At 43.1% G+C, this 22,966-nt stretch overlaps 1 protein-coding gene and 1 long non-coding RNA gene across 15 annotated transcripts in view; both read left to right on the top strand.

Moving 5' to 3' along the window:
• LOC140530217 (uncharacterized) overlaps positions 1-14,218 on the top strand; it is a 34,909-nt gene extending 20,691 nt beyond the window's left edge. For all 4 annotated transcript variants that reach the window (XR_011975856.1, XR_011975854.1, XR_011975855.1 and 1 more), the window contains 2 exons: positions 2,981-3,073; positions 14,060-14,218. This is a non-coding gene — a long non-coding RNA (uncharacterized lncRNA). The remainder of the gene's footprint in view (positions 1-2,980; positions 3,074-14,059) is intronic.
• A 6,306-nt stretch (positions 14,219-20,524) lies between these two features.
• The window catches only part of DAB1 (DAB adaptor protein 1), a 1,307,076-nt gene continuing 1,304,634 nt past the window's right edge, over positions 20,525-22,966 (top strand). For 10 of the 11 annotated variants that reach the window (XM_072649618.1, XM_072649617.1, XM_072649615.1 and 7 more), the window contains exon 1: positions 20,525-20,931. The gene's annotated coding sequence lies outside the window, so the exon portion shown is untranslated. The remainder of the gene's footprint in view (positions 20,932-22,966) is intronic. The other variant, XM_072649607.1, reaches the window with a different exon arrangement.

Raw genomic sequence — 22,966 nt, 5'->3', positions numbered from 1 at the left:
TTTTTTTCTTTTTCTTTTTTTAAATTTATTTATTTAACTTTTAGCATTCATTTTCACAAAATTTTGGGTTCCAAATTTTCTCCCCATTTGTCCCCTCCCCCACCCCTAAACACTGAGCATTCTGATTGCCCCTATCACCAGTTTGCCCTCTCTTCTATCATCCCTCCCTTCTCTTCTCCCCATCTTCTCTTTTGTCCTGTAGGACAAGATAACTTTCTATACCCCATTACCTGTATTTCTTATTTCCTAGTAGCAAGAACAGTACTCGACAGTTGTTCCTAAAACTTTGAGTTCCAACTTCTCTTCATCCCTCCCTTCCTACCCATTCCCTTTGGGAAGGCAAGCAATTCAATATAGGCCAAATCTGTGTAGTTTTGCAAATGACTTCCATAATAGTTGTGTTGTGTAAGACTACCTATATTTTCCTTCAATCCTATCCTGCCCCCCATTGCTTCTATTCTCTCTTTTGATCCTGTCCCTCCCCAAGAGTGTTGACTTCAAATTGTTCCCTCCTCCCACTGCCCTCCCTTCCATCATCCCCCCCCACCCTGCTTATCCCCTTCTCCCCCACTTTCCTATATTGTAAGATAGGTTTTCATACCAAAATGAGTGTGCATTTTATTCCTTCCTTTAGTGGAATGTGATGAGAATAAACTTCATGTTTTTCTCTCACCTCCTCTCTTTTTCCCTCCACTAAAAAGTCTTTTACCTGCCTTTTTTATGAGAGATAATTTGCCCCATTCCATTTCTCCCTTTCTCCTCCCAATATATTTCTCTCTCACCCCTTAATTTCATTTTTTTAAGATATGATCCCATCCTATTCCATTCACTCTGTGCTGTGTGTGTGTGTGTGTGTGTGTGTGTGTGTGTGTAATCCCACCCAGTACCCAGATACTGAAAAGTTTCAAGAGTTACAAATATTGTCTTTCCATGTAGGAATGTAAACAGTTCAACTTTAGTAAAGTCCCTTATGACTTCTCTTTGCTGTTTACCTTTTCATGCTTCTCTTCATTCTTGTGTTTGAAAATCAAATTTTCGTTTCAGCTCTGGTCTTTTCATCAAGAATGTTTAAAAGTCCTTGATTTCATTGAAATACCATTTTTCCCCCGAAGTATTATACTCAGTTTTTCTGAGTAGGTGATTCTTGGTTTTAGTCCTAGTTCCTTTGACTTCTGTATTATGACATTCCAGGCCCTTCTATCCCTTAATGTAGAAGCTGCTAGATCTTGTGTTATCCTGATTGTATTTCCACAATACTTGAATTGTTTCTTTCTAGCTGCTTGCAATATTTTCTCCTTGACCAGGGAACTCTGGAATTTGGCCACAATGTTCCTAGGAGTTTCTCTTTTTGGATCTCTTTCAGGTGGTGATGGGTGCATTGTTTCAACACTTATTTTGCCCTCTGGTTCTAGAACATCAGGGCAATTTTCCTTGAGAATTTCATGAAAGATGATGTCTAGGCTCTTTTTTTGATCACGGCTTTCATGTAGTCCCATAATTTTTAAATTGTCTCTTCTGGATCTATTTTCCAGGTCAGTTGTTTTTCCAATGAGATATTTCACAATATCTTCCATTTTTTCATTCTTTTGGTTTTGTTTTGTGATTTCTTGGTTTCTCATAAAGTCATTAGCCTCCATCTGTTCCATTCTAATTTTGAAAGAACTATTTTCTTCAGTGAGCTTTTCCATTTGGTTAATTCTGCTTTTTAAAGCATTCTTCTCCTCATTGGCTTTTTGAACCTCTTTTGCCAATTGAGTTAGCCTATTTTTCAGGTGTTATTTTCTTCAGCATTTTTTTGGGTCTCCTTTAGCAAGATGTTGACCTGCTTTTCATGCTTTTCTTGCATCTCTCTCATTTCTCTTCCCAGTTTTCCTCCACCTCTCTAACTTGATTTTCAAAATCCTTTTCGAGCTCTTCCCTGGCCTGAGCCCATTAAATATTTATTTTGGATGTTTGGGATACAGAAGCCTTGACTTCTATGTCTTTCCCTGATGGTAAGCATTGTTCTTCCTCATCTAAAAGGATGGGAGGAGATATCTGCTCACCAAGAAAGTAACCTTCTATGGTCTTTTTTTTCCTTTTCTGGGCATTTTCCCAGCTTGACTTCTGAGTTTCCTTTCCTCACCCACTACACCTCCAGATCCACCCAGCTAATGCTTGGGGTCTGAGATTCAAATGCTGCTCCCCAGCCTCAGGGCTTTTGGTGGGGCAGGGCTGCTATTCAGTGTGAGATTAAGTTCAGGTGCTCAGGTGGGGACAGGGCCACCACACAGGGCTCAGTTCTCTCAGGGGGTTTATGAAGAGACCTTCAACAATGGATCCAAGCTCCTGCCTGCTTTGGGAGCCCTTGTCTGCTGCTGCTTCTGCTGCTGCCTCCTGAGGGGGCCTGAGTTATGGGGACACCCCACTCCCCTCTCAGCCAGCCAAAGAGAGTCTCTCACTGACCTTTAGCACCTGTGGGTAGAGGGACCTGAGTGGCCGCTGGAGATTCTGTCCCTGGAGCCTGTTCGGATCTGCTCCTCTCAGTCTTACTGGCCAAGGCAGGGCTGGGCTCTGCTCTGGGTCTGGGTGCTACAGACCTTTTGTGTCAGTTTTTCAGGTCTCTCTGGAACAGAAATCTCCTCCACTTCATTGTTCTGTGGCTTCTGCTGCTTCAGAATTTGTTGGGAGTTCTTCTTTACAGGTATTTTATGGGCTGTGGGTTCGGAGATAACTTATGTGTATCTTTCTACTCTGCCATCTTGGCCCCTCCCCTCTCTTTGTATCTCTTGCACCTGGATTTTGTTGGTAAGATATAGAAATGCTGATGATTTATATGGGTTTATTTTGTATCCTAAAACTTTGCTAAACTTGTAAATTATTTCTATTAATTATTAATAATTAATTGACTTAATTATTCTCTAGAATTATCTAAGTATAATATCATAATGTCTGCAAATGGTGATAGTTTTGTTTCCTCCTTGTCTATTCTAATTCCCAGTGATGCTTTATAATGATGCTATGAAACACGGACCACAAAAACCTTTGAAGAATAAAAACTTGCAGGTGACTCAGGACAACGCAGAGATGGATGGTAAATACATGAAAATAATTATAGGCTATTATCAGTGAGAAATTACATTTAAGAATTGGCATAATGGATATTATGAGTGAGATATGTGATAGAAAAAAGGGTGGTCTGGCTAGGAAGTAATAGCTATCATTTATATAGCACTTTCAGATTTACAATGCACTTTGTGTACATTACTTCATTTCCTCACAGTAACCCTGTGAGATAGAAGATATTATGACCATTTTACAGATGCAGAAACTGAGATCCAGATATGTTAAAACAATTTGTCCAGCTGTTTTTAGGTCTTCCTGATTCTAATTCTGTTGAGTCACTTTCAGTCATGTCCAACTCTTAGTAACCCCTTTTGGGGTTTTCTTAGCAAAAATACTAAAGTAGTTTGCTATTTCCTTCTATAGCTCATTTTACAAATGAAGAACTGAGGCAAATGGGGTTAAATGACTCATTCATGGTGACACAGATACTAAGTATCCAAGGCCAGATTTGGACTCACTAAAGAGGAGTCTTCTTGACTCCAGACCAAGCACTCTATCCACTGTGCTACTTAGCTGCCAGATTTTAACTCTAGCACATCATTACAACATAATATACACAGTGATCCAAAGAAAGTGCCCAGCACATTTGTGAGAATGATATAGAGCATTTGTGGGAGGAAATGTATAAGACTTGTACCAGAGCAGAAAGTATGAGTGGGTTGTGATCAGCACTGAAAATTACTCATATTAATGAAATCATGGATCCATTGACATTTTATAGTTATCCAAGTGTGCTCTATCACTCTCTTTCCTTTAATAATATTTGGTTCCCCACTAATCAATCTGATTTTGATCTTACTAGCAGGAGGAAGTTATGATATGTGCCTGTGAGAAGTCAAGAACAGATGCCCCTCCACCAAGCTTGTTAAGCAAACTATCCTCACATGGCAGCCAGGAGCTGCTCACAGGAGCCCAACTGGAGTTTTTTTTTTTCCATTGGATTCATGAGTACTTACGATTGATGTGCATAACTCATTCATGATTAACTGACTCGAGACATCTGGCATAACTTTTGCATTAGAAAGTTAGCATGATGTCTGCAGGAAGGGTATTGGTCTTTGAGTGAGGTGTCCTGGTTCTGAGTCTCTGCTTTGCTATGCATTTCTCATACGACCTTGGGCAAATCACTTGATCTCTTAGTGCCTCCATCTCCACATCTGTAAAGTGGAGCTAATAATGCTTGTGATTTCTATCTCACTAACTGGCTCATGATAAATAAAAGAAGCAATGGGCATGAAATTGTTTTGTAACAAAAACAAAATTGCTAGATATTTTCTCTGGCTCTTTAAAGCTAAGTCAAGACTCTAAGGTTCCTGTGGATGTCAGTTATCTATAACCTTCTTTTCTATTCTAAGGGTAGATAATTCTTTATAAAGATTGAATATTATCACCTGTATGTCACAAAATATATGAATATGAGAATGTAATTAACCCCATGTTCCATCTATCCCAGAGTTTCTTTCACTTTCTCTCCCTTGCTCCCTCTCTTTCTCTCTCTCATACTCTCATATTCTGAGTGACAGAGGCATTAGGGGATATTTTATGGGAAGTACTAGTTGTCTTATAGTCACCACAAAAGGTTAGAGACTTTCTTTCACCCACAATATCCATGTAACTTCAGTTTATAGTCTGTAATGGATCTGTCACCACTGATTTATCTAAACTTTCCTTCAGTTGACATATTTTTAACTTGTGGGCTATTTAGTTCCTAGTTTCCTTCCTGGTAATACCATAAAGACCTTCTTAACTATCAGAGTTGTTCAATAATAGTTGGGGTTGCCTTGCTCGAAAGGTAATGAGTACTCCATCCCTGGAAGGTTTTGATCAGAAGCCAGATGATGTCTTTAAAGGGAGGTTATAGACAAGATTTAGGCTTGGGGCAGTCATTGGTGGTAGGTGATATTCAAGGTCACATCCAAATGTGCAATTCTAGAAATCTAGAAATCTTACCTGGATTCTAATTCAGGACCATGGTCAGCAAATAACTAGAAGTCTTTACCCTTGTCACAATTCATTTTCTGGATTGTATCCATCATGTGAAATGAATTCTCAGGGTCACTCTTTTTCCTTTCACTCTTCTCCATTCATATTTTAAACCTATTACAACACAGACTATCAAGTGATATTATTTCTTAAAGTCTCTCTGATATTTCCCATCATCTTTGTCATTATGAAAGACAGTGGCTATTGTTTCCATGTAGCTGCCTGCCTGCAAAGATTTTCAAAGCATTTCCAGTAAAAGAGAGCCAGTTTGGCATAATGGCAAGGACACTGGCCTAGAGGGAAGACAAGGGTTTGAGTCATATATTTGAGAGCTAGAAGGCAACTTAAAGATCATCTAATTCAAGCCCCTCATTTTAAAAATGAAGAAATAGAGCACAAATGACTTGCTAATGGTATAATATCTAATAAGTAGCCAGGATGAGATTTGAATCTAGATCTTCTGGTTCCAAGTCCAATGTAAGTCACAGTGAACTAATAGTTCTAAGACCCAGGCTCCTCTCCCAGATGACCAATTGAGTAGCTTTTCAGCCTTAAAAGAGTCTGCCACTTCATACTTCAGATATATAGACATTTCTTCCTTTCCTCTTCCCTTCCCCAGTTATTACATCAAATGGAACAATACCAGATCACAGAATTTGAATTTTATGCTACAGATAATGATGATTTTGAGTAGGGGAAGGATGTGACCAGAGCTAAGATTAGGAAAATATCTTAGACAATCTATGCAAGATAGGATGGTTTGAAGAGAGGGAAGAGAGTAGAGGCAGAGAGACCACTCAGAAAATTATTACAGTATCTTAGGTAGGTGATGATAGGCCTTCATCACTAAGCCAGCAGCTCAGTTTTCCCGCTTGTGTTAAACTCTGGAAAGAAGAGAAAAAAATAGCTCAAATTCTCACTTAATATAAAGAAAAAAGGCTCTATGGAAAAGCAGGGTGGAAATAGCTCTGCTAACTAGGCTAGGGAGATCTCCAGAGGACAAAGAAGTAACAATGATGGCCAGTGATACCACTCATCTTTCCTTATGCTATTAAAGGAAAAGCCTGAAAGAATAGTTTCACCAAGAGACACCCCTGTGGAAGTGGGAGAAAAGGGCCATGGGACAGAAATGCACCCAGTGCTCAGTATTGTGGAGAGAGTAAGAGATGTGAGGTCAGGAGACATAGATTCTAGTAAGAACTTTGCAACAATTAGCACTATGATTCTGGCTGTCACTTCCTCTTTTTAAGCTCCATTTGACTCATTTTAAATGGACATTTGCCTTGTGAAATTCAGGGGTTGGACTAATTGATCCATAGCATTTCTTACAGCTCTGAACATCTAATGTTGACATCCCAACATTCTAGGTTCTGATGTTAACAGCTATAACATTCTATGTTCTATGTTCTAAGGTCCCTTCAAGTTCTAACATTCCATGTTCTAAGTTCCAGCCTTAACACTTTGTTTTCTAATATTTCATGTTCTAAAGACCCTTTAAGCTCAAATATTCTACATTCAATAACCTAATATTCTATGTTCTATGAATCTTTCCATCTCTCAAATTTTATAATCTGTGGTTTTTTAGATTCTGATCCTGACTCTTCTACTAACTTAATACCTTAATTTGGTTTTTTAAAATTTTAACATTCATTTAAAATTTTTTTGAGTCACAAATTTCTCTTTTCCTCTAGTCCCTTTCCCACTTATTGAAAGGCAAGCATATATAATGATACTCATTACACATGTGATGTCATGCAAAGCAGTATCTTATATTTGGATAACACTTTATACATGTCTAAGTGTATTCCCATAAATTATCTCTTTTGTTGTAACACATGTTAGATAGGTATTATAGGTGATGCTGTTACCCTCTCACAAAAGAGGAATCATACCTAGAGGTTTGATTCCAGACTTGACTAAGGTCATATAGCATCTCTCTTTTCCAGCTGACATGGATCTCTCTCTTGAATGAATCTTGTTTGCACTTAGAGTCAGCAATGTATTGCCTAGCAGTTAGAATTTCTCTAACTGTTGAATGTGTTAATTGTGCCTCTCTAATTGGATTGTCAGCTCTGGAAGTGCAAAGACTGTATTTTTTATTTTAAAAATTACCATGTTCCTCAGCACAGTACTAGGCACAAATAAGGAAATGCATATAAATACTTATGGGGTAGATGAGAGGAGGGAGAGACACAGTGAGAGAATTGGAAAAGGAAAAAAAAGATAGAAATAAGAATAGAGAACTAGAGAGGAATAGAATAAAATAAAGAAGAGAGAGAAAGGAGAGGGGAGTAGAGAAGAGGGGAGGAGAGAAGAGGAGAGGAGAGAACCACTTCTGTCAATGAATGAATTAAAGAATGTTTCCTGTTTGTGGAGATGTTGGAATTCCAGGGTAGTGTTTTCTCCACTACATCACTTTACCCGCTAAATGCCAAACCCTTCCAATACCTGGGTTTTTCACTATACGCAGGAATGTAGAAAATCATAAAATATTGTAACTGAAAGAAAAAAGCCTCTCTAATGGGAAATGTTAGTGATGGAAGGGGCATTAGAAGAGGAAATGTTAGAGGTAGAAGAGACTTGTGACATAGAATGTCAGAGCTACAAGTGACTTTAGAGTATAGGATGTTAGAAAATAGAATATTTTTTAAAGTTGATTTTATTAATATTTTTTTTATATTACTTAGATGTTCCCCTGTATCCTACTCTTTCTCCATCCCAGAGAACCATCTCTTACAACAAAGGCTATTTTTAAACAAAAAGAGGAAAAAAAGGAAAATTCAACAAAACTGATAAATACATCAAAAATGACCTTTTCTGCAATGTTCCATGCCTGTGGAGTACTGCCCTCCACAAAAAATTTAGGGGAAGAATCTTCCCATAACTCTTCTTTGGGGACATGTTTATTCTTTTTAATTTTGTTGTGTTTTCTTCAATTATTCTGTGCTTGTTCAGGACAGAGATTGCTAAAACTGGAAGGATTTCAGGACATAAAATGTTAGAGCTGAGGACGGACCTTAGAATAGAGGACAGAAGATCTATCCTAAAATTTTAGAATGTGACCTTGAATATCATCTACTCCTCCAATGCCTGCCCAAAGCCTAAATCCTGTCTGCAACCTCCCTTTGAAGATATCATCCAGCCTCCAAATCAAGATTCCTAGTGATAGGTACTCACTGCCTCCTGAGCAGTGCTCTCCAATCTATTATTGAATAGCTGAGTTAGGACGATCTTTGTAACATCACCAGAAAGGGCCCTGAGAACCAGAGAGCCCCACAGGTTAGAGCTTAGAAACGTCAAATGTCAGAGCTGAGAGGGGCCTTAGGTCATCCAGGCCACTGGCCTCATTTAAAGATGAGGAAGCAGAGACTGGGTACAAGGACTAGTCTGCTCATCACTAGACTGTGTGACTATCTACCATCAAGGAAGCAGGAGTCAGAAGCTGCTTCAGTGAAAAGATTCCCTCGCTTACCCAGTGGACACAGATATGTGGCCTCTTGAGATGAGTACACTTCATCTTGACTCCATCTTTTCCTTTCTAAAAGGTGAGGTTTTTGTGGCTGTTGTTCAAATGGCACAGTGAGTAGGGTGGTTGGACTCTCCTGGCCTAGACCTAAGGAGCCAGTGGGATTAGAATGTGGCCCTAAGTTCTGTTTTCTTTTCATTCTGGGTTGGGGAAGGGAATGAAGATGTCCCTTCAAAATCTCTTTGCCATTGGTTTGAATGGATTTTCTTTCTCATTAATTTCTTCTGACTGAGTTGGTGAAACAGATTGTGCTGAACAACTGAGCAATACTGAGGCAAAAATAAACAGAAGTGGTCCTCAGTGCCCCCCACTTCTCTGTTGTCTACAGCAGCTCATCACAGCTCGCATGGCTGACAGCCATGGGCTTCCTTTCCCACCCAGCCTTCACCCAATTCAGGAAGCATTCAGGCAATGCTGCTGCAGGCCATGCCATCTTGGAAAGCTCCAACTTCCTTCCCTCTCTTTCTTACTGTTTGTGAAGAAATAGGGGGCAGCACACTCATTCCAAGTGGCAGAGAAGCAAATTCAGATATACTTGTTGATGCTAACTGCCTTAGGCAAGTTGCTGAAGGTTCCTGGGCCTCAGTTTCCCCATGTGTAAAATGAAGGAGTTGGACTAGATGGCTTCCTTCTAAGGTCCCTCCAACTCTAATGCTATGCTCCTATGAGCCTATGATAGTGGGGGATAGGAAGTCCCCTCCATAGGACAAGTGATTTCTCATAGAAAAGTCCATGGACCAATGGGTGGCAACATAGTAGAGCAGAAGGATTAGGGATCATCATAGACTTAGTCTCTATAGCACGATAAATCTAGTCAAATATTTGGGAGGAATAGTGGATAAGGCATCATAGACTTATAGACTCATGATACAGTGGAAATAACCCAGATTCTCAAGTCAGGGGCCCAGGATTCAAATCTCAGTTTTGTTGCACATTGCCTGTGTGATTCCGGCAAGTTCCTTAACCTCTTCGGCCTCAGTTTCCTCATTTATAAGATGAAAATGTTGGACTATGTGACCTCTGAGTCTCTCATAGTTTTACATCTATAATCTAGTCTCTCTGCTTCCTCCCATTTTATGGAAGAGGGAATTGAGGCTCAGATAGTTGCCATGACTTGCCAAAGATCACACAGGTACTAAATATCAAGGGTAAGATGAAATCTCCTGTTCTTCGATGCTAGAGCAGTGGCTCTCCCCATATTCAAACCATTCTTTATTCTGCTGAGTTCCAAGCCTCAGCAGAGATTCAGATGTAGAGTTCACTGTGTCTGGGCAGGATATAATTGAGGGCATACATGTGAAAAGCTAGTTGTAAACCTTAAAGTGCTACAAAAATGTTGGATATTATGATTATCCACAATTTGCCTTCATCCAAAGGTATTTTGAATTCTATTTGAACTTATCAAACACCTCTTGCTTCATAAAATCTGAAGACTTGGCTTAAGATCCTGGGTATGACATTTGATGGCAATTTATGGTACAGCAGAAAGGATATTAGTTCCAATTTGGACTCTGGCTTATTAGCTTTTCCACCTGCACTTCACTTGTCTGGGATCAACTCCACTCAGGTGTCAGCCAAAAACTGCTGACCAACTGTTGGGCAGGGAAGCCTTTGAGCCCTGGAAGTAGTAACATCCCTCAGACCACTAACCATGCTTTCAGCCCAGGCCCTGGAACCATCATCCTGGAGAACCACTTCTAGGGAGGAGTCCAACACCTCTTCCAGCTGCACCCGGTGGGGGTAGATAACCCATTCTAACTGAAAAATCAATACACCTTATAGGAGAGGTAGGAGGTAGCATGTGCCAGGTTAAGTAAAGCACCAACTTCACTTTGACCAATACATCCCTTGAGAACCTGACTGAGATAATCCACTGCATCTAGCAGGGGCTCATCCCCAGACTGTGAGCTCTCTCGCCAGCTTGGAGCTCCACAGTCATAGCCATCATTCAGGGAATCTTTCTCTCTTTCTTTCTCTCCTCTCTCTTCTTTCACAGAAGTAGCTATTCCTTCCATTTATTTCTTTTGGTTCTTAGGTCCTGGTCTCTTACCTTTCTGATTTTAGTTATGGTGAAGCTCCTCTTGCTTCCAGAATATGGCCAAGATCTACCTTTTAGTTGTTGGAGGAGAAAGGGTCCATTTCTGCTTTCTCTCTGAGGTCTAGAATTGTCAAAGGCTACCAAACAATTTTTTAAAGAATTTATATACCCAGCAATGTCCAAATGAAAATAGTAATAGCTCATCTTTACATATATATACCTTTAATCCTATGATATCTCTGAACTTTTTTATATGACCCTAGTCAAACCGCAAAACTTCTCCAACTTTTTGTTTCACTATCTGTAAAATGGGTATTCTAAGTGTTAGAGTAGCTACCTCAAACATAGTGGAATCCTACCTCTAAGACAGATTAAAACCAGATTACATTGCAGAAAAGGTGCTATTGGAAGGATTTCTCCATACCATTGAGGTCACAGGTCACAAGTCCAATTCCTATCCTTACGTCTACCTATTTTACAGGGCTCAACCTTTGACTCCATTGATATAAGAACTTCCACTGGGAAAATTCCCTCTATCAAAGCAGATCAGGACTTGTTCTGTAACTTATATGTGCCTTGGGGCACTGAGAGATTAAATAATTTTCACAGTCACACACATGCACACACATATACATACACATATGTATGCTTACATATATGTGTATATGTGTATATCTGCGTGTTTCTCATGAGAATTGGAAGGAAACTTAGAGATCCTGTAGTTTAATCCTTTAATTTCGAGTACAAGAAAATAGAGACCTGGCGAAACAATGGTTTTCCCAAGATATCTGAGGGAGTATCCAGGAGACTCAGATTCTGAAGCCAGGTCCTTGACTCCAAAATCCAGGATAGTCTTCTACCCCGAATCTTTAATGTAGAACATCACTGTGGACATTGATTCCAAGATACAAAGATATATTTTGGTTAATTGTTACTTAAGCCATTTAATTTGTCCTAGCTTTACTTTGACTTGTCTGTAAAACAGGTAGAAAAACCCTTCAGCCATTGGCCTCATTGTGGAGAGGCATTATGAGGGTCTCCTGAGATAATGTGAGAGATATGGTTTTGGAAAGTGTTGGGATGATTGCTATTAGATCAGGTTCTCCGATGTGTGTCCCATCTCTCTAGTCTTGGAGGCTTTCCTGGGAGAGTTGAAAAGAATTAAGATTGGGTGGGAGGGAGAAGGAGTGGAGTGTGGTAGCAGTGGTGAGCATATACCCTCCAGGAAGACTAAAGATCAGAAGAAATCAGATGAGAGTGTGAATAGTTCAGTATTAACTCACTGATGTTACTGGAAAACACTGACCTATAGATGAGGACTCAGACCTATACGATTTGTGTACAATGAACAGTAGACTGGCCACAAACTGTTTGAGGGGAGTGGTGATGGTGGAAATCACAGAGTTAGAAGGAACATCATTAGTCCATCTAATCCTGCTCACACCTGAGAAAGATCCCCCTTTGCCACAAACACAACAAAATCTCTGATGGCAAATCTCTGAGGAGAGAGAAATCCACTGGCTCCAAAGGCAGTTCAAGTAGGGGATTATTCTTATTCAGTCAGGTTGGGTGCTGGTGATGCTGAGCACAAGTACCTGTGTGTCTCTTAGTGGAGGAGTACCTCTAGTTCTGTTGCTAAGGGATAAAGGTCTGTGGGTTTTCTTCTCTCTTGCCTTACCTAGTGCTCTCTCCCTCCCCCCACCTCAGCTCTCTCTCTCTCTCTCTCTCTCTCTCTAAATATATATTCCCCTCACCCCCTTGCCTCTCTCTCTTCCCCTCCCCTCTCCTTTGTTTTCCCTCTTTTTCCTCTCTCCCTCCTTCCATGACTCCCTTTTCTCTCTCCCTATCTTCCCTTCTCTTCCTCCTCCCTCCCCTCCCCTAACTCCCCTTGATTTTTCCCTTCCCCCACATTCTCGTCTCCCCAGTCATCCAGGGGATGGTGCTGTGGCCCCTCTGGATCATGACAAGGACACCAGATGGGGTGAAGGATTGACCAGGTCTTCCTTCTGTTAAAAAAAAACACCCAAACCCCAAAATGCAGCAACAGTGAAACAAAAATACACAGGCTCCATCAGGAAGATGTAGAGGGAATATACATTCAAGAATTTGGCATTGGGAACACAAGTCTCTCCCTAGGGATGCTGGGGGCACTATTAGATGGATTTAACAAATCAGATGTGCCAAGTCTTCACACATATGTGCCAGCATTAGAATTGCCTTAGGGAGAAAAATTCCCATCTGTTCTAGTGGCCCAGTGACCAGCAAACCCCCTGCCCCTGATGATCTGGAATGCTCTTCCTCCAAATAGGGAGGGAGCGATGGTCTGCAATGATCGTCTTCAACGGGGTCTCCTAGAATCTGCCCTTTTCCTCAAGGTTCAGCTTGGGCAGCCGCACCCACGCAAGATTTTGCTTGATTATTCCTAGGGCTCGAGCTCTACTTTCTCAATTACTTTGTCTATATTACATCTTTATTTATTTTGACATTGGCTGTTTCCCTCTCAGGAGATGCAGATTTCACACGGGACTACTCATTTCTGTCTTTGTATTCCTAACACAGTGTCAGGCACATAGTAGGCACTGCATAAGATGCTGTATATTGTCTTTGTAACTCTAGTACCTAATATATTATTTACACATATGGGGTCAGTGGCTAGCACATAGTAGGTGATTAATAAATGTTTGTTGAATAGAATGTGAAAGGAATACTGGTTCTAGCATTGAGGGACCTGGGTTCAAGACCTAACTCTGTTTCTTATTACCTGTGTGCCCCTGGGAAAGTCAAGATGTCTCTGAGCCTCAGTATCCTCATCTGTAAAATGAAAAGGTTGGACCACATGACTTCTGAAGTTCCTTCTAGCTACAGATCTGTGATTCCATGATCCTATGAATGGTCTAGCTTCTAGATCAAAATGCTTAGGGCTTCAGTGGCATTGATACGAAAGGGGAAAACTAGAGGCACTCTTGATTATAATTTTATTGTACTCGCTTCCACTTCAGGAGGTTGGTTATAGCCCTGTCTGCTTTCTCTTTATCAGATTGTAAGATCTTTAAGGGCAAGGAATGTCTTTTGCCTCTTTTTCATTCATTCCCAGCACTTAGCATCTAGTAGGTGCTCAATAAATGTTTATTGATTGATCTTTCTCTTAATAACTGTCCATTGGGGATTGAGGCAAGTGCAAATGTCTGAGTTGGGATTCTAAACTATGTCTTTTCTTATTTCAGGGATTTCTGCTTTTTAGCTGTTTCTGCAATTCTATGACATCTTGTTAACTCTGTCTCAGCTTCAATTCAGTTTAACAGTTCAACAACCATGTTTTATGTGTTTCTTCCACTTTAGACACTATGTTGGGCACTGGGGATACAAGGATTAACAAAATACTGTTTCTGTTCTCATGGAATTTACAGGCTCGGTGTATTCCTCTACAGACATCCCAGTGATACTGTCTGCTTCTTCAGAAAGTGGGGTGTGAGGGATATCAAGGAGGGCAGAAAATTGCCTCTCATATCGACTCCAGGGTTGTGTCTAGGGTAACAATTTTTGCTAGTAAAATGAGCATGGCATTACCCGTGTTCCAAAGAGTGTTTTCTGCTTTGAACTCAGCAATGACACAAGCACACACTTATCCTAGCAACACATTTCTTTCCCAGACTCCTCCATTTCCCTGGAAATATTGACTAGGTGCAAAGTCAACTTTCCATCAGTCACACAGGTTCACTCAATAGACTTCAGTTTCAACATCGACACATCATGGCTGAGGTTCCTCCCACCTCTATCTAATCTCTGTTCTAAGATTTAGCTATTTCCTATTCCATCATCTATCATTTTGTGTTTTAAGAGACATCATAGCACAGCAGTTAGAATGATAGACTTGGCATCAGGGCGATCTGGATTCAAATCTGGCTTTTGACATTTAACTACATGTGACCCCAGTCAAGTAATAATCTGTATCATCCTCAGTTTCCTCATTTGTAAAATGAAGATGATAACAGGATCCACCTCCAGGGACTGTTGTGAGGATGAAATGAGAAGATATATAGGTTAGAGTTTGGACCTATGATTCATTGGTTGAAGGAACTCCTTGAGTGAGAGAACTCCCTCTCTGAATGCAGATTGGCTTGTCCTCTGAAATTTATAGTCTTAGAGTCTCAGAAATGTTGTCAGTCAACAAACTCAAGAGGCATTTGTGTAGGAATACAAATGCAAACAGGAACAAAGATAGTCCCTGCTCTCAAGTACCTTATATTCTAATGAGGGAAGCCAATATGGTTGGTTGTTGTCCTTCATTCTCGAAGAGGACCAAAATGACATCACCATGATAAAGTGAAATTTCAGTGTGTCTGACTGTGGTTGATCAGACCAATATGAACTCAGAATGCTCTACCGCAGATTGGGCACAGACAGTCCATGTGAATATTTGGGGTGGATACTCCAAATTTGCACATCCTATGTTTACTTTATGCTGTCTCAAGTCTGCTTTGCTCAACAAAGCACAGCACTCTTTCTGATGTGGGCAAGCCCTACTGAGCAGTCCTGTGCCAGTGTCTCCCATGTCCTACAGTCAAATCCAAAGTTCTTGAGAGAGACCTTGAGAGTGTCCTTGTATCGCTTCTTCTGACCACCATGTGATCACCTGCCCCATGTGAGTTCTCCATAAAATAATCTTTTTGGCAAGCTTATATTTTACATTTGAACAACATGGCCAGCCCATCGGAGTTATGCTCTCTGAAGCATAGTTTGAATGCCTGGCAGTTCAGCTCAAGCAAGGACTTCAGTGTCTGGTAACTTATCCTGCCAGGTGATCCTCACAATCTTCTAAGACAGTTCAAATGGAAGCGATTCAGTTTCCGGGCATGGCAATGGTAAACTGTCCATGTTTCACAGGCATACAACAATGAGGTCAACATAACAGTTCTATAGACCTTCAGTTAGGTAGTCCTCTCTCTCCCAAACTTTTCTTTGGAGCCTCCTAAACACTGAGCTAGCTCTGGCAATGCATGCATCAACCTCATTGTCAATGTGTACATCCCTGGAAAGTACACTCCCAAGGTAAGTGAACTTATCCACAGCATTTAAAACTTCTCTATTTGTTGTAATCAATGGTTCCATGTATGTATGGTGTGGTGGTGGTTGTTGGAGCACCTGTGTTTTTTTGGTATGTATTATTAGGCCAAAATTAGCACAGGCAGCAGAGAATTGATCCATCCTTTGTTGGATCTCAACTTCAGAGGCTGCATTGAGTGCACAATCAGAAACTGCAAACCAAAACTCATGCACTGACACTCACTCCACTTTGGTCTTGGTTTGTAGACTTTACAACTTGGAGAACTTACCATCGGCATGGTAGTTGACCTTGATGCTGTGTTCATCTTCATTAAAAACATTTAATAACATGGCTGAAAAAAAATCATGCTAAAAATCATGGGAGCAAGCACACAGTCGTGTTTCACTCCATTGGTGACTGGAAAGGTAGGAGAGCATTGTCCACTATCCAAAATCCAGACAAACAAGCCATCATAAAATTGACATGCAATACTGATGAACTTCTCTGGGAAGTCAAATTTTGACATAATTTTCCATAAGCCCTTATGACCAGCATGTCAAAGGTCTTAGTCAGATCTACAAATGTGTACAGACCTCTGTTCTGCTCCTAGTATTTCTCCTGGAGTTGTTGGGCAGCAAACACCATATCGACTGTTCCTCAGCCCTTTCTGAAGCCATGCTGGCTACATCTAGTATGTATGTTACCACCCTTCAAGTGAAGGATCAGCCTATTAAGGAGGACTCTAGCAAAAATTTTGCCAGCACTGACTAAGAGAGAGACTCCCTCCCCTGTGATGGTCACAGGATAATCTATTCCCTTTACCCTTATAGAGTTGGACAATGGAAGCATCCTTGAATTGCTGGGGGATAACTTCCTCTTGCCATATAAACTGGAAAATTTCAGTCAGCTTTTGTATGAGCAATGGTCCCCCTATCTTGTAAATTCCAGCTGGAATAGAATCCGCACCAAGTGCTTTGCTACATGAAAGGGGTCTAATGGCCCTCAAAACCTCTTCTTCAGTTGGAAGTTCAGCTAAGGACTTTAGCCTGAGGTAAACGGTCAATGGCCTCAGTATTGATGGATGATGGTCTATTTAGAACATGGAAGTGTTCAGCCTATCTCTCTAGGATAATGTCTTTATCACTAATCAATGTGGCTCCATCAGCACTGAGTAGTTGTGATGCACTATAGGTTTTGGTCCATAAATAGCTTCCAACGAATCATAAAAGCACTTTGGATTGTTACTGTCAGCATAAAACTGAATTTCATCTGCCTTCTTACTGAACCAGGAATCCTGCATCTCTCTAAGCTTTGCTTGTACTTTGCTTCTGGTGAAATTAAATGCTGCTTTCTTAGAGGTGGATGAATTATCCTGCTGGTATATCCTGTAGAGTTCTCGTTTTTCCTTTAGCAGCTTCTGAATTTTCCCATCATTTTCATCAAATCAGTCTTGGTGTTTGTGAGTGTTCTGACCCAGATGAATAAATTCAGTTCTGTACACCAAATCTCTGAGAGCTGCCCACTCCTTTTCTGCTCCACTGTTGCCAACTATGTGCTGACTCACCTTTCCCTCCAAGTTAGAAACAAACTGTTCACACTCAGAGAAGAGTTCTAATTTGTTGACATTAATTCTTCTGGCAGTCATTTTGCCTTGGGGGTGGCACTTTTGATGAATGTGAATATTTACCTTGGAAAGGATAAGTCTATGATCAGTCCAGCACTCTGCACCACACATTGCTTTTGTCACTCTCACATCCTCTGTCTCTTCTCCTTACAGTCACATAATCTACTAGATGCCAGTGTTTGCTGAGAGGGTGCATCTATGAAGTTTTATTGCATTTAGGTAAGCAAAAGACAGTGTTATTGATGAGAAGATCATGCGATGCACAAGTCTTCAGCAGGAAATGACCATTGCTGTTGCTGTTTCCAATTCCATTCCTCCCTAGGACTCCCTGCCGAGTCTGGTAGTCTGAACCTACTCTAGCATTAAAGTCACCCAGAATTATAATCTTGTCCTCTTTTGGCACATTGATGATAAGGGTCTCTAGGTCTTTTCTTTGACCTCATCAGGGTTCATCATGGTGGGAGCATAAGCACTGATGATGGTGGCATGGCATTTTCCTGCGAGTGGCAATCACATTTTCATGAGCCTGTCATTCACTCCATTTGGCAGGTATGCCAGTTTGCTGACTAGATTAGTGGGCAAAACCCACGCCAGCTTTACAGCACTCCCCTTCACTGCTCCCACATCAGAAAAAGGTGTATCCAGCTCCAATTTCAATAAGCTGGCCTTCATTTGCCAACTTTGTTTCACTCAGGGCTGCTATTTGGGTACGACACCTGTTGAGTTCTCTTGCAACAAGAGCAGTTTGTCTTTCAGGTCTACTGGATTTTGTGTTGCCTATAAATGTGTGCACGTTCCATGTGCCAATGATGAGGGGAATCATCTTTGCAGATGTTTTTGTACATTTTGTACATTTTTTTTGTGTTTCAACCACAGAGTGGGATTCCCTACCTACCATGGTAATCAGGCCAGGGTTGGGTAAGCAGACAATGTTTAGGGTACCTTTTCTAGCCCCCTTGCTTACACCAGGAGGTGAGCAGTGCGATCCTTAAAAGGCTGCTCAGGCACCCAGGGGGCTGTTGAGTCCCACTGCTGCTACTAGTGAGAAATGACCCTATGGACTGGGCCACCTATGTTCAGGGTCATGACTACAGCTCCCAGTGTTTCCACACCTGCTGCTTCATCACTTGCCTATCGTCACCCAACTTTGAGGCATAATAGTGAAATGGTATGGGTGATGTCTTTTGATTCATGAATAAATTGGATTTAAGTGAGGCAGAGTTTCATGAAGTTGTCAACCTCACTCTCTCTTCCAGAATCATTATAGTCCACTGGTCAAGGCAGCTAACTATGGTTCAAGATGCAGTGGATGACCTTGGCATCTTCAGTGTCCAAGCTCCAAGCTCTAAGCACTCCACATTGCCTGCTGCATCTGCCTTCATGGCCATTAGAACAAATTGTTCTCATCTGCCCATTCCACCAGAGGAAGTCTTCACATGCTTGGGGTAGACACCCCCCTAATTCACCAATGGGTCTGAGACCCTTTGGTTACCCTCATCTTGGTTTGGCCCATCTGCTGAAACGATTTACAGGAGTGTGGCCACTGTGCATGCTGAAACTTTTTGGAGCTACAGGTGAGAGTTGAGTGCAATAGGTGAACACCAAAGGTGGAGAGAGCCGCAAACAGGGCTCAGCAGCCATCACACCAAAGGTACTGCTCGTCCCTGAACACATCCTACACCCATGAAGAAAGTCAAGAGGTATTGTCAAAGTCAAGAGTGATCTTTATGAAGCAAACAGGGTGAATATTGATAAACATGCTAGAGAAAGTATGGAGTTCATTCTGGAGAGGAATGAGATAATAGAGAGGTTAAGTCACTTGTCTAGGATCACACAGCATTGTGTTTCATAGATGCAACATGCACCCAGGTCCTCCCACATTGAAGGTCATCTCTTTACCCAGAACAACATTCTTTACAACCTTAAAGTTCAATATGAATAATCTATTGTACTTATTGTAAGGTGATTTCTAGAGCTGTCATTTTACATTTTATGTTTTAACATTTTTGGTTAAAATCTCCTTCCAGATCAATCTAAAATTCTTGTGAATCTAACCAATCAAGACATGCTTGAGCATCTAGCATGTTTAAAGCTATACTGTCAGTGCTGAGGTAGGATGCAAAAAGCTGAGAATACAAAGTCTTTAATAAGCTTTCCTACTGAAGTCAATAAGCAGTTGGATGGCTCAGTGGATAGAGCTCTGTGCCTAGAGTCAGTCTGGGCCTGAGTTCTAATCCAGCCTTAGATACTTACTAGCTGTGTAACCCTGGGCAAGTCACTTAACTCTGTTTGCCTCAGTTTCCTCACCTGTAAAAGGAACTAGAAAAGGAAGTGGCATACCACTCCAGTAAAGAAAATCCCAAATGGGGTCACAAAGAGGTGGAATTGCTCTCTCTCTCTGAAATGAACTAGGAGTCTTGTGTCATCACATTTTATACTCTTTTGGGGGGGGGGTGTCAGGTTGGTTAGGAATCATAGGATCATCACTTTAGAGTTGAGACCTCAGAGGCCACACCTCTCATATTACAGATAAGGAAACTGAAGCTCAGAGAGTTTGTGACTCCTGCAAACTCTCTGAGGGCAGTAATTTTCCCCCCTTTTTGTAGTTCCAGGGTCAGCACAACGCGGGGCCAGTTAGTAATCACTTAAGGGTGCCGGTTGACTTGTCTTGCCTTGCCCAGGGTCACACAGCTAGTAAGCCTTTGAGGCAGTGCTGAACCCCATTATTTCTGACTTTTAGGCCCTCGCGATAGACATTCTAAGGTAAGAGACCTCCGAGCCCACCTGGTCTCATTTGACAGATGATGAAACTGAGGCTCAGGTGAATGAAATAACTCCCACAGGTAGTAAGCATGAGAGGCTGCATTTCAGCCCAGAGTTATCTTGCCTATAAGAGGGCGCTGCTAGGGGTTTCTCCTTCGCTGACACCTGGAGAATCTCTGGGGCTTTTAGAGAAACTGGTCCTTCACTTATACTTCCCCAGGGTCTCGGTGCCCAGAGGCCAAAGCCTCCTTAGGCTGGCACCAGACCCAGGGGGTGTGGGGGGGTGGGGCTCAGGACTTCCCGCGTGTCAGGCATTTCTCCCAGGCCCACCTGGCTCCCGAGGCAGCAGCTGCATCCTTCCTCGCCCCGGCTTCTCGGGGGAGCCTGGGGTGGGGGTGGGGGGCGGTCTGGCCCGCGCGGGGAGCGCGCCCAGCCCAGGAGCCCACGTCTTGCGCCAGCTGGCTGACGAAATGCTGAGGGGCTCCCCTATTCGGGGGAATGCGGTAGTGATGTATAGCGTATGAAAGATGTGGCCTGCGGAGCTCGGGCGCTCTGTCTCCGCGGCTGCCTCTGAGTAGCTGGAGCTCGAGCTGCGGCTCTCTGGGAGGGAACTGTTGAGGATATTCTGGGCTTAGACGCCGTGCCCAAGTCTTTCTTCTGGAGGGACCAACGTGGCATCCCTCGGACGCCCAGCCCGGGAAGAGGGACCCCTCCAGAATCCTAGCCCGGCATGAACTGAGCGTCTGGGGGAATCGGGGAGAGCTGGCCAGTCGCTCCCTCCCTCCTGCCCCTGCAACAAGAGGATGAGTGGAGCGAGGCTGGAGCAGCGAGCGCAGTGCCGGCTCAAGGTAGGAGGGCGGAGGTGGGAAACTGGCCGGGTGGGAGCCTGGGGCAGCCTGGAGGCGGGGGGACGTGCCCCTTCCCCAGAGCCCTCTTTCTCAGACCTTCCTCCTCCCGCGAAATGGGATTTGTCTTGCCCCGTCTGGGTTCTGGGCACCTTGCTCTCCTCGACTGCCTGGCAAAGGCGAGGGGGAGCCCGGGCGCCTCGGGAGAAGGCTTCAGAAGCGGGGAGGGGTGGGTGGAGGCGGCCAAGAAAAGAGCGAGAAGGGGGGGAGGTGGTGGTGAAGTGGGGGGCGGGAGCAGCCCCCCTCCCAGTCTGGCGTCCGCAGCCTAGGGAGGGATGGGGGCAGCTCTCGATGGCTGGACCTTGCGCCACTCAGGGTCAGGGGGTGGGCAGTGGGGGAGATGCTTGGCTGCGGCACTTGAAGGTAAAGTTTTGTTTCCCACTCCGAAGGCTGTCAGCCAGCCTGCCTGGTGGCCCCGGAGCCCCTTTCGGCCAGGCCAAGTTCGTCCTGGCTCAGGGCTTCCTGTTCTAGCCAGGCGAAGCTGAGCAGCGGGCTTGGACGGGCTTTGGTCGTTACGCGGAGGTGGGGGGACCAAGGGAGCGCTAGGGAGCCAGACCCTGAGTCTCACTGGAGGAGTGGGAGAAAGCTCCCTGGTCTGCCAGGAGAAGCCCAGGCGGTGTGACCACATCGAGCAGAGTAACCCTTCCAGGGCTGGAGGGGAGCAACTTGCCTGGGATTTGAGCCTCGCCTGGGAGGAAATCGAGGCACCACTCGGTCGTTCTCCCTGCGCTCTGATCCTTGGCTCTAGTCAGCCCCATCCCCTCCTTCCCGAGATGAACATGCGGGCAGGGAGAGCTGCAGCCTGCGTGCAGGGGACTCTTTGCCATTCCCCCCTCTGAAATGCGGGCTTCAGGCTTATCCCCACCCCTCAGTCTGTATCTTGAAGCCTCCTAGGAAATTAGATGATTAATCAATTAGGTTAGTGGCCAATTAGGCGTAACCTTGCAGGGAGACCGCTATGCATTGGCTTCATGAGATTTGAGTAGAGGCTTGGGTGGGTGGGCACCCGAATTTTCTGAGCTGTCACAGGGGTATCTGGTCAGTGCTTTCCAGAAGCTTTTTTTGGGGGGGGTAGTTTGGAATGGAGGGGGAAGACAGTGGATTGATTATCTCTGATAAAACGATTCCTTTGGATTAAGCATCACTGCAAAGACTGAGCTGGAAATCGAGGGGAGGCTTGGCAGAGAGGTGTGTCATCTTCAATCCCCCTAATTCCCTCCTCAGCCATGCCTCAGAAGGTCTGTTCCCTTTCAGAGGGCCCCCTTCCTCACAAAGCTGCTGGCAGGAGAAGGGGGAGATGCACCAGCTTTCCTACCCCAGAAGCCCTGAGGGTGGGGTGCAACGGGACCAGGCTCTTGTATGTAGCCAATCTTATTAGAAACAGCATCTATAGAAGGGTGCAAAGGCAGCCAGATATATTTCCAGCACCCTGAAGTTGGGTGCTGAGCATCTTTTTTTTTTTTTCTTTTATTGCTGGAGAACCTTAGCACTGCAGTATTACAATCCAGCCATATTAAAGAGGTCTTCCCAGCAAAAGAACCCTTAGAACACTGCAGCTCCAGCTTGGGCTCCACCAGCCTCCAATGGTTAAGCCAGCCAGGCTAGAAACACAGCAGTGGCTTGGAAACACCCACGACCCTCTCCAGACACACATTGTAAATGGCTTTTATTTATTTATTTTTATCTGTTTTCTCTGATCACTGTGGAAACGCAGATTTCTATTCAGATGGCAAAATGCCCACAGCTCCCTGTTGAAATGCATTTTCTTTTGCAACAGGTCCTACATATAGGTTTTCTTCCAGTAGCTTCAAGTCCATTCTGGGCCTCAGTTTCCTCATCTTTAAAATAAGAGGTGGATGGGCTTGAAGATATCTAAGCCCCCCTTCCTGGCTGAAGATTCCACAGGTTCTGGGTTCCTGAGGTTTTCTTTATTTCTCAGTTGAGCAGAAAGTGCCTGGGAATGAATGGTTCTGTATGA

This window comes from Notamacropus eugenii, chromosome 2 (assembly GCF_028372415.1).
Source record: "Notamacropus eugenii isolate mMacEug1 chromosome 2, mMacEug1.pri_v2, whole genome shotgun sequence".
NCBI lineage: Eukaryota > Metazoa > Chordata > Mammalia > Diprotodontia > Macropodidae > Notamacropus > Notamacropus eugenii.
The sequence above is the reverse complement of the archived record's forward strand: the minus strand, read 5'-3'. Positions and strand labels throughout refer to the sequence as shown.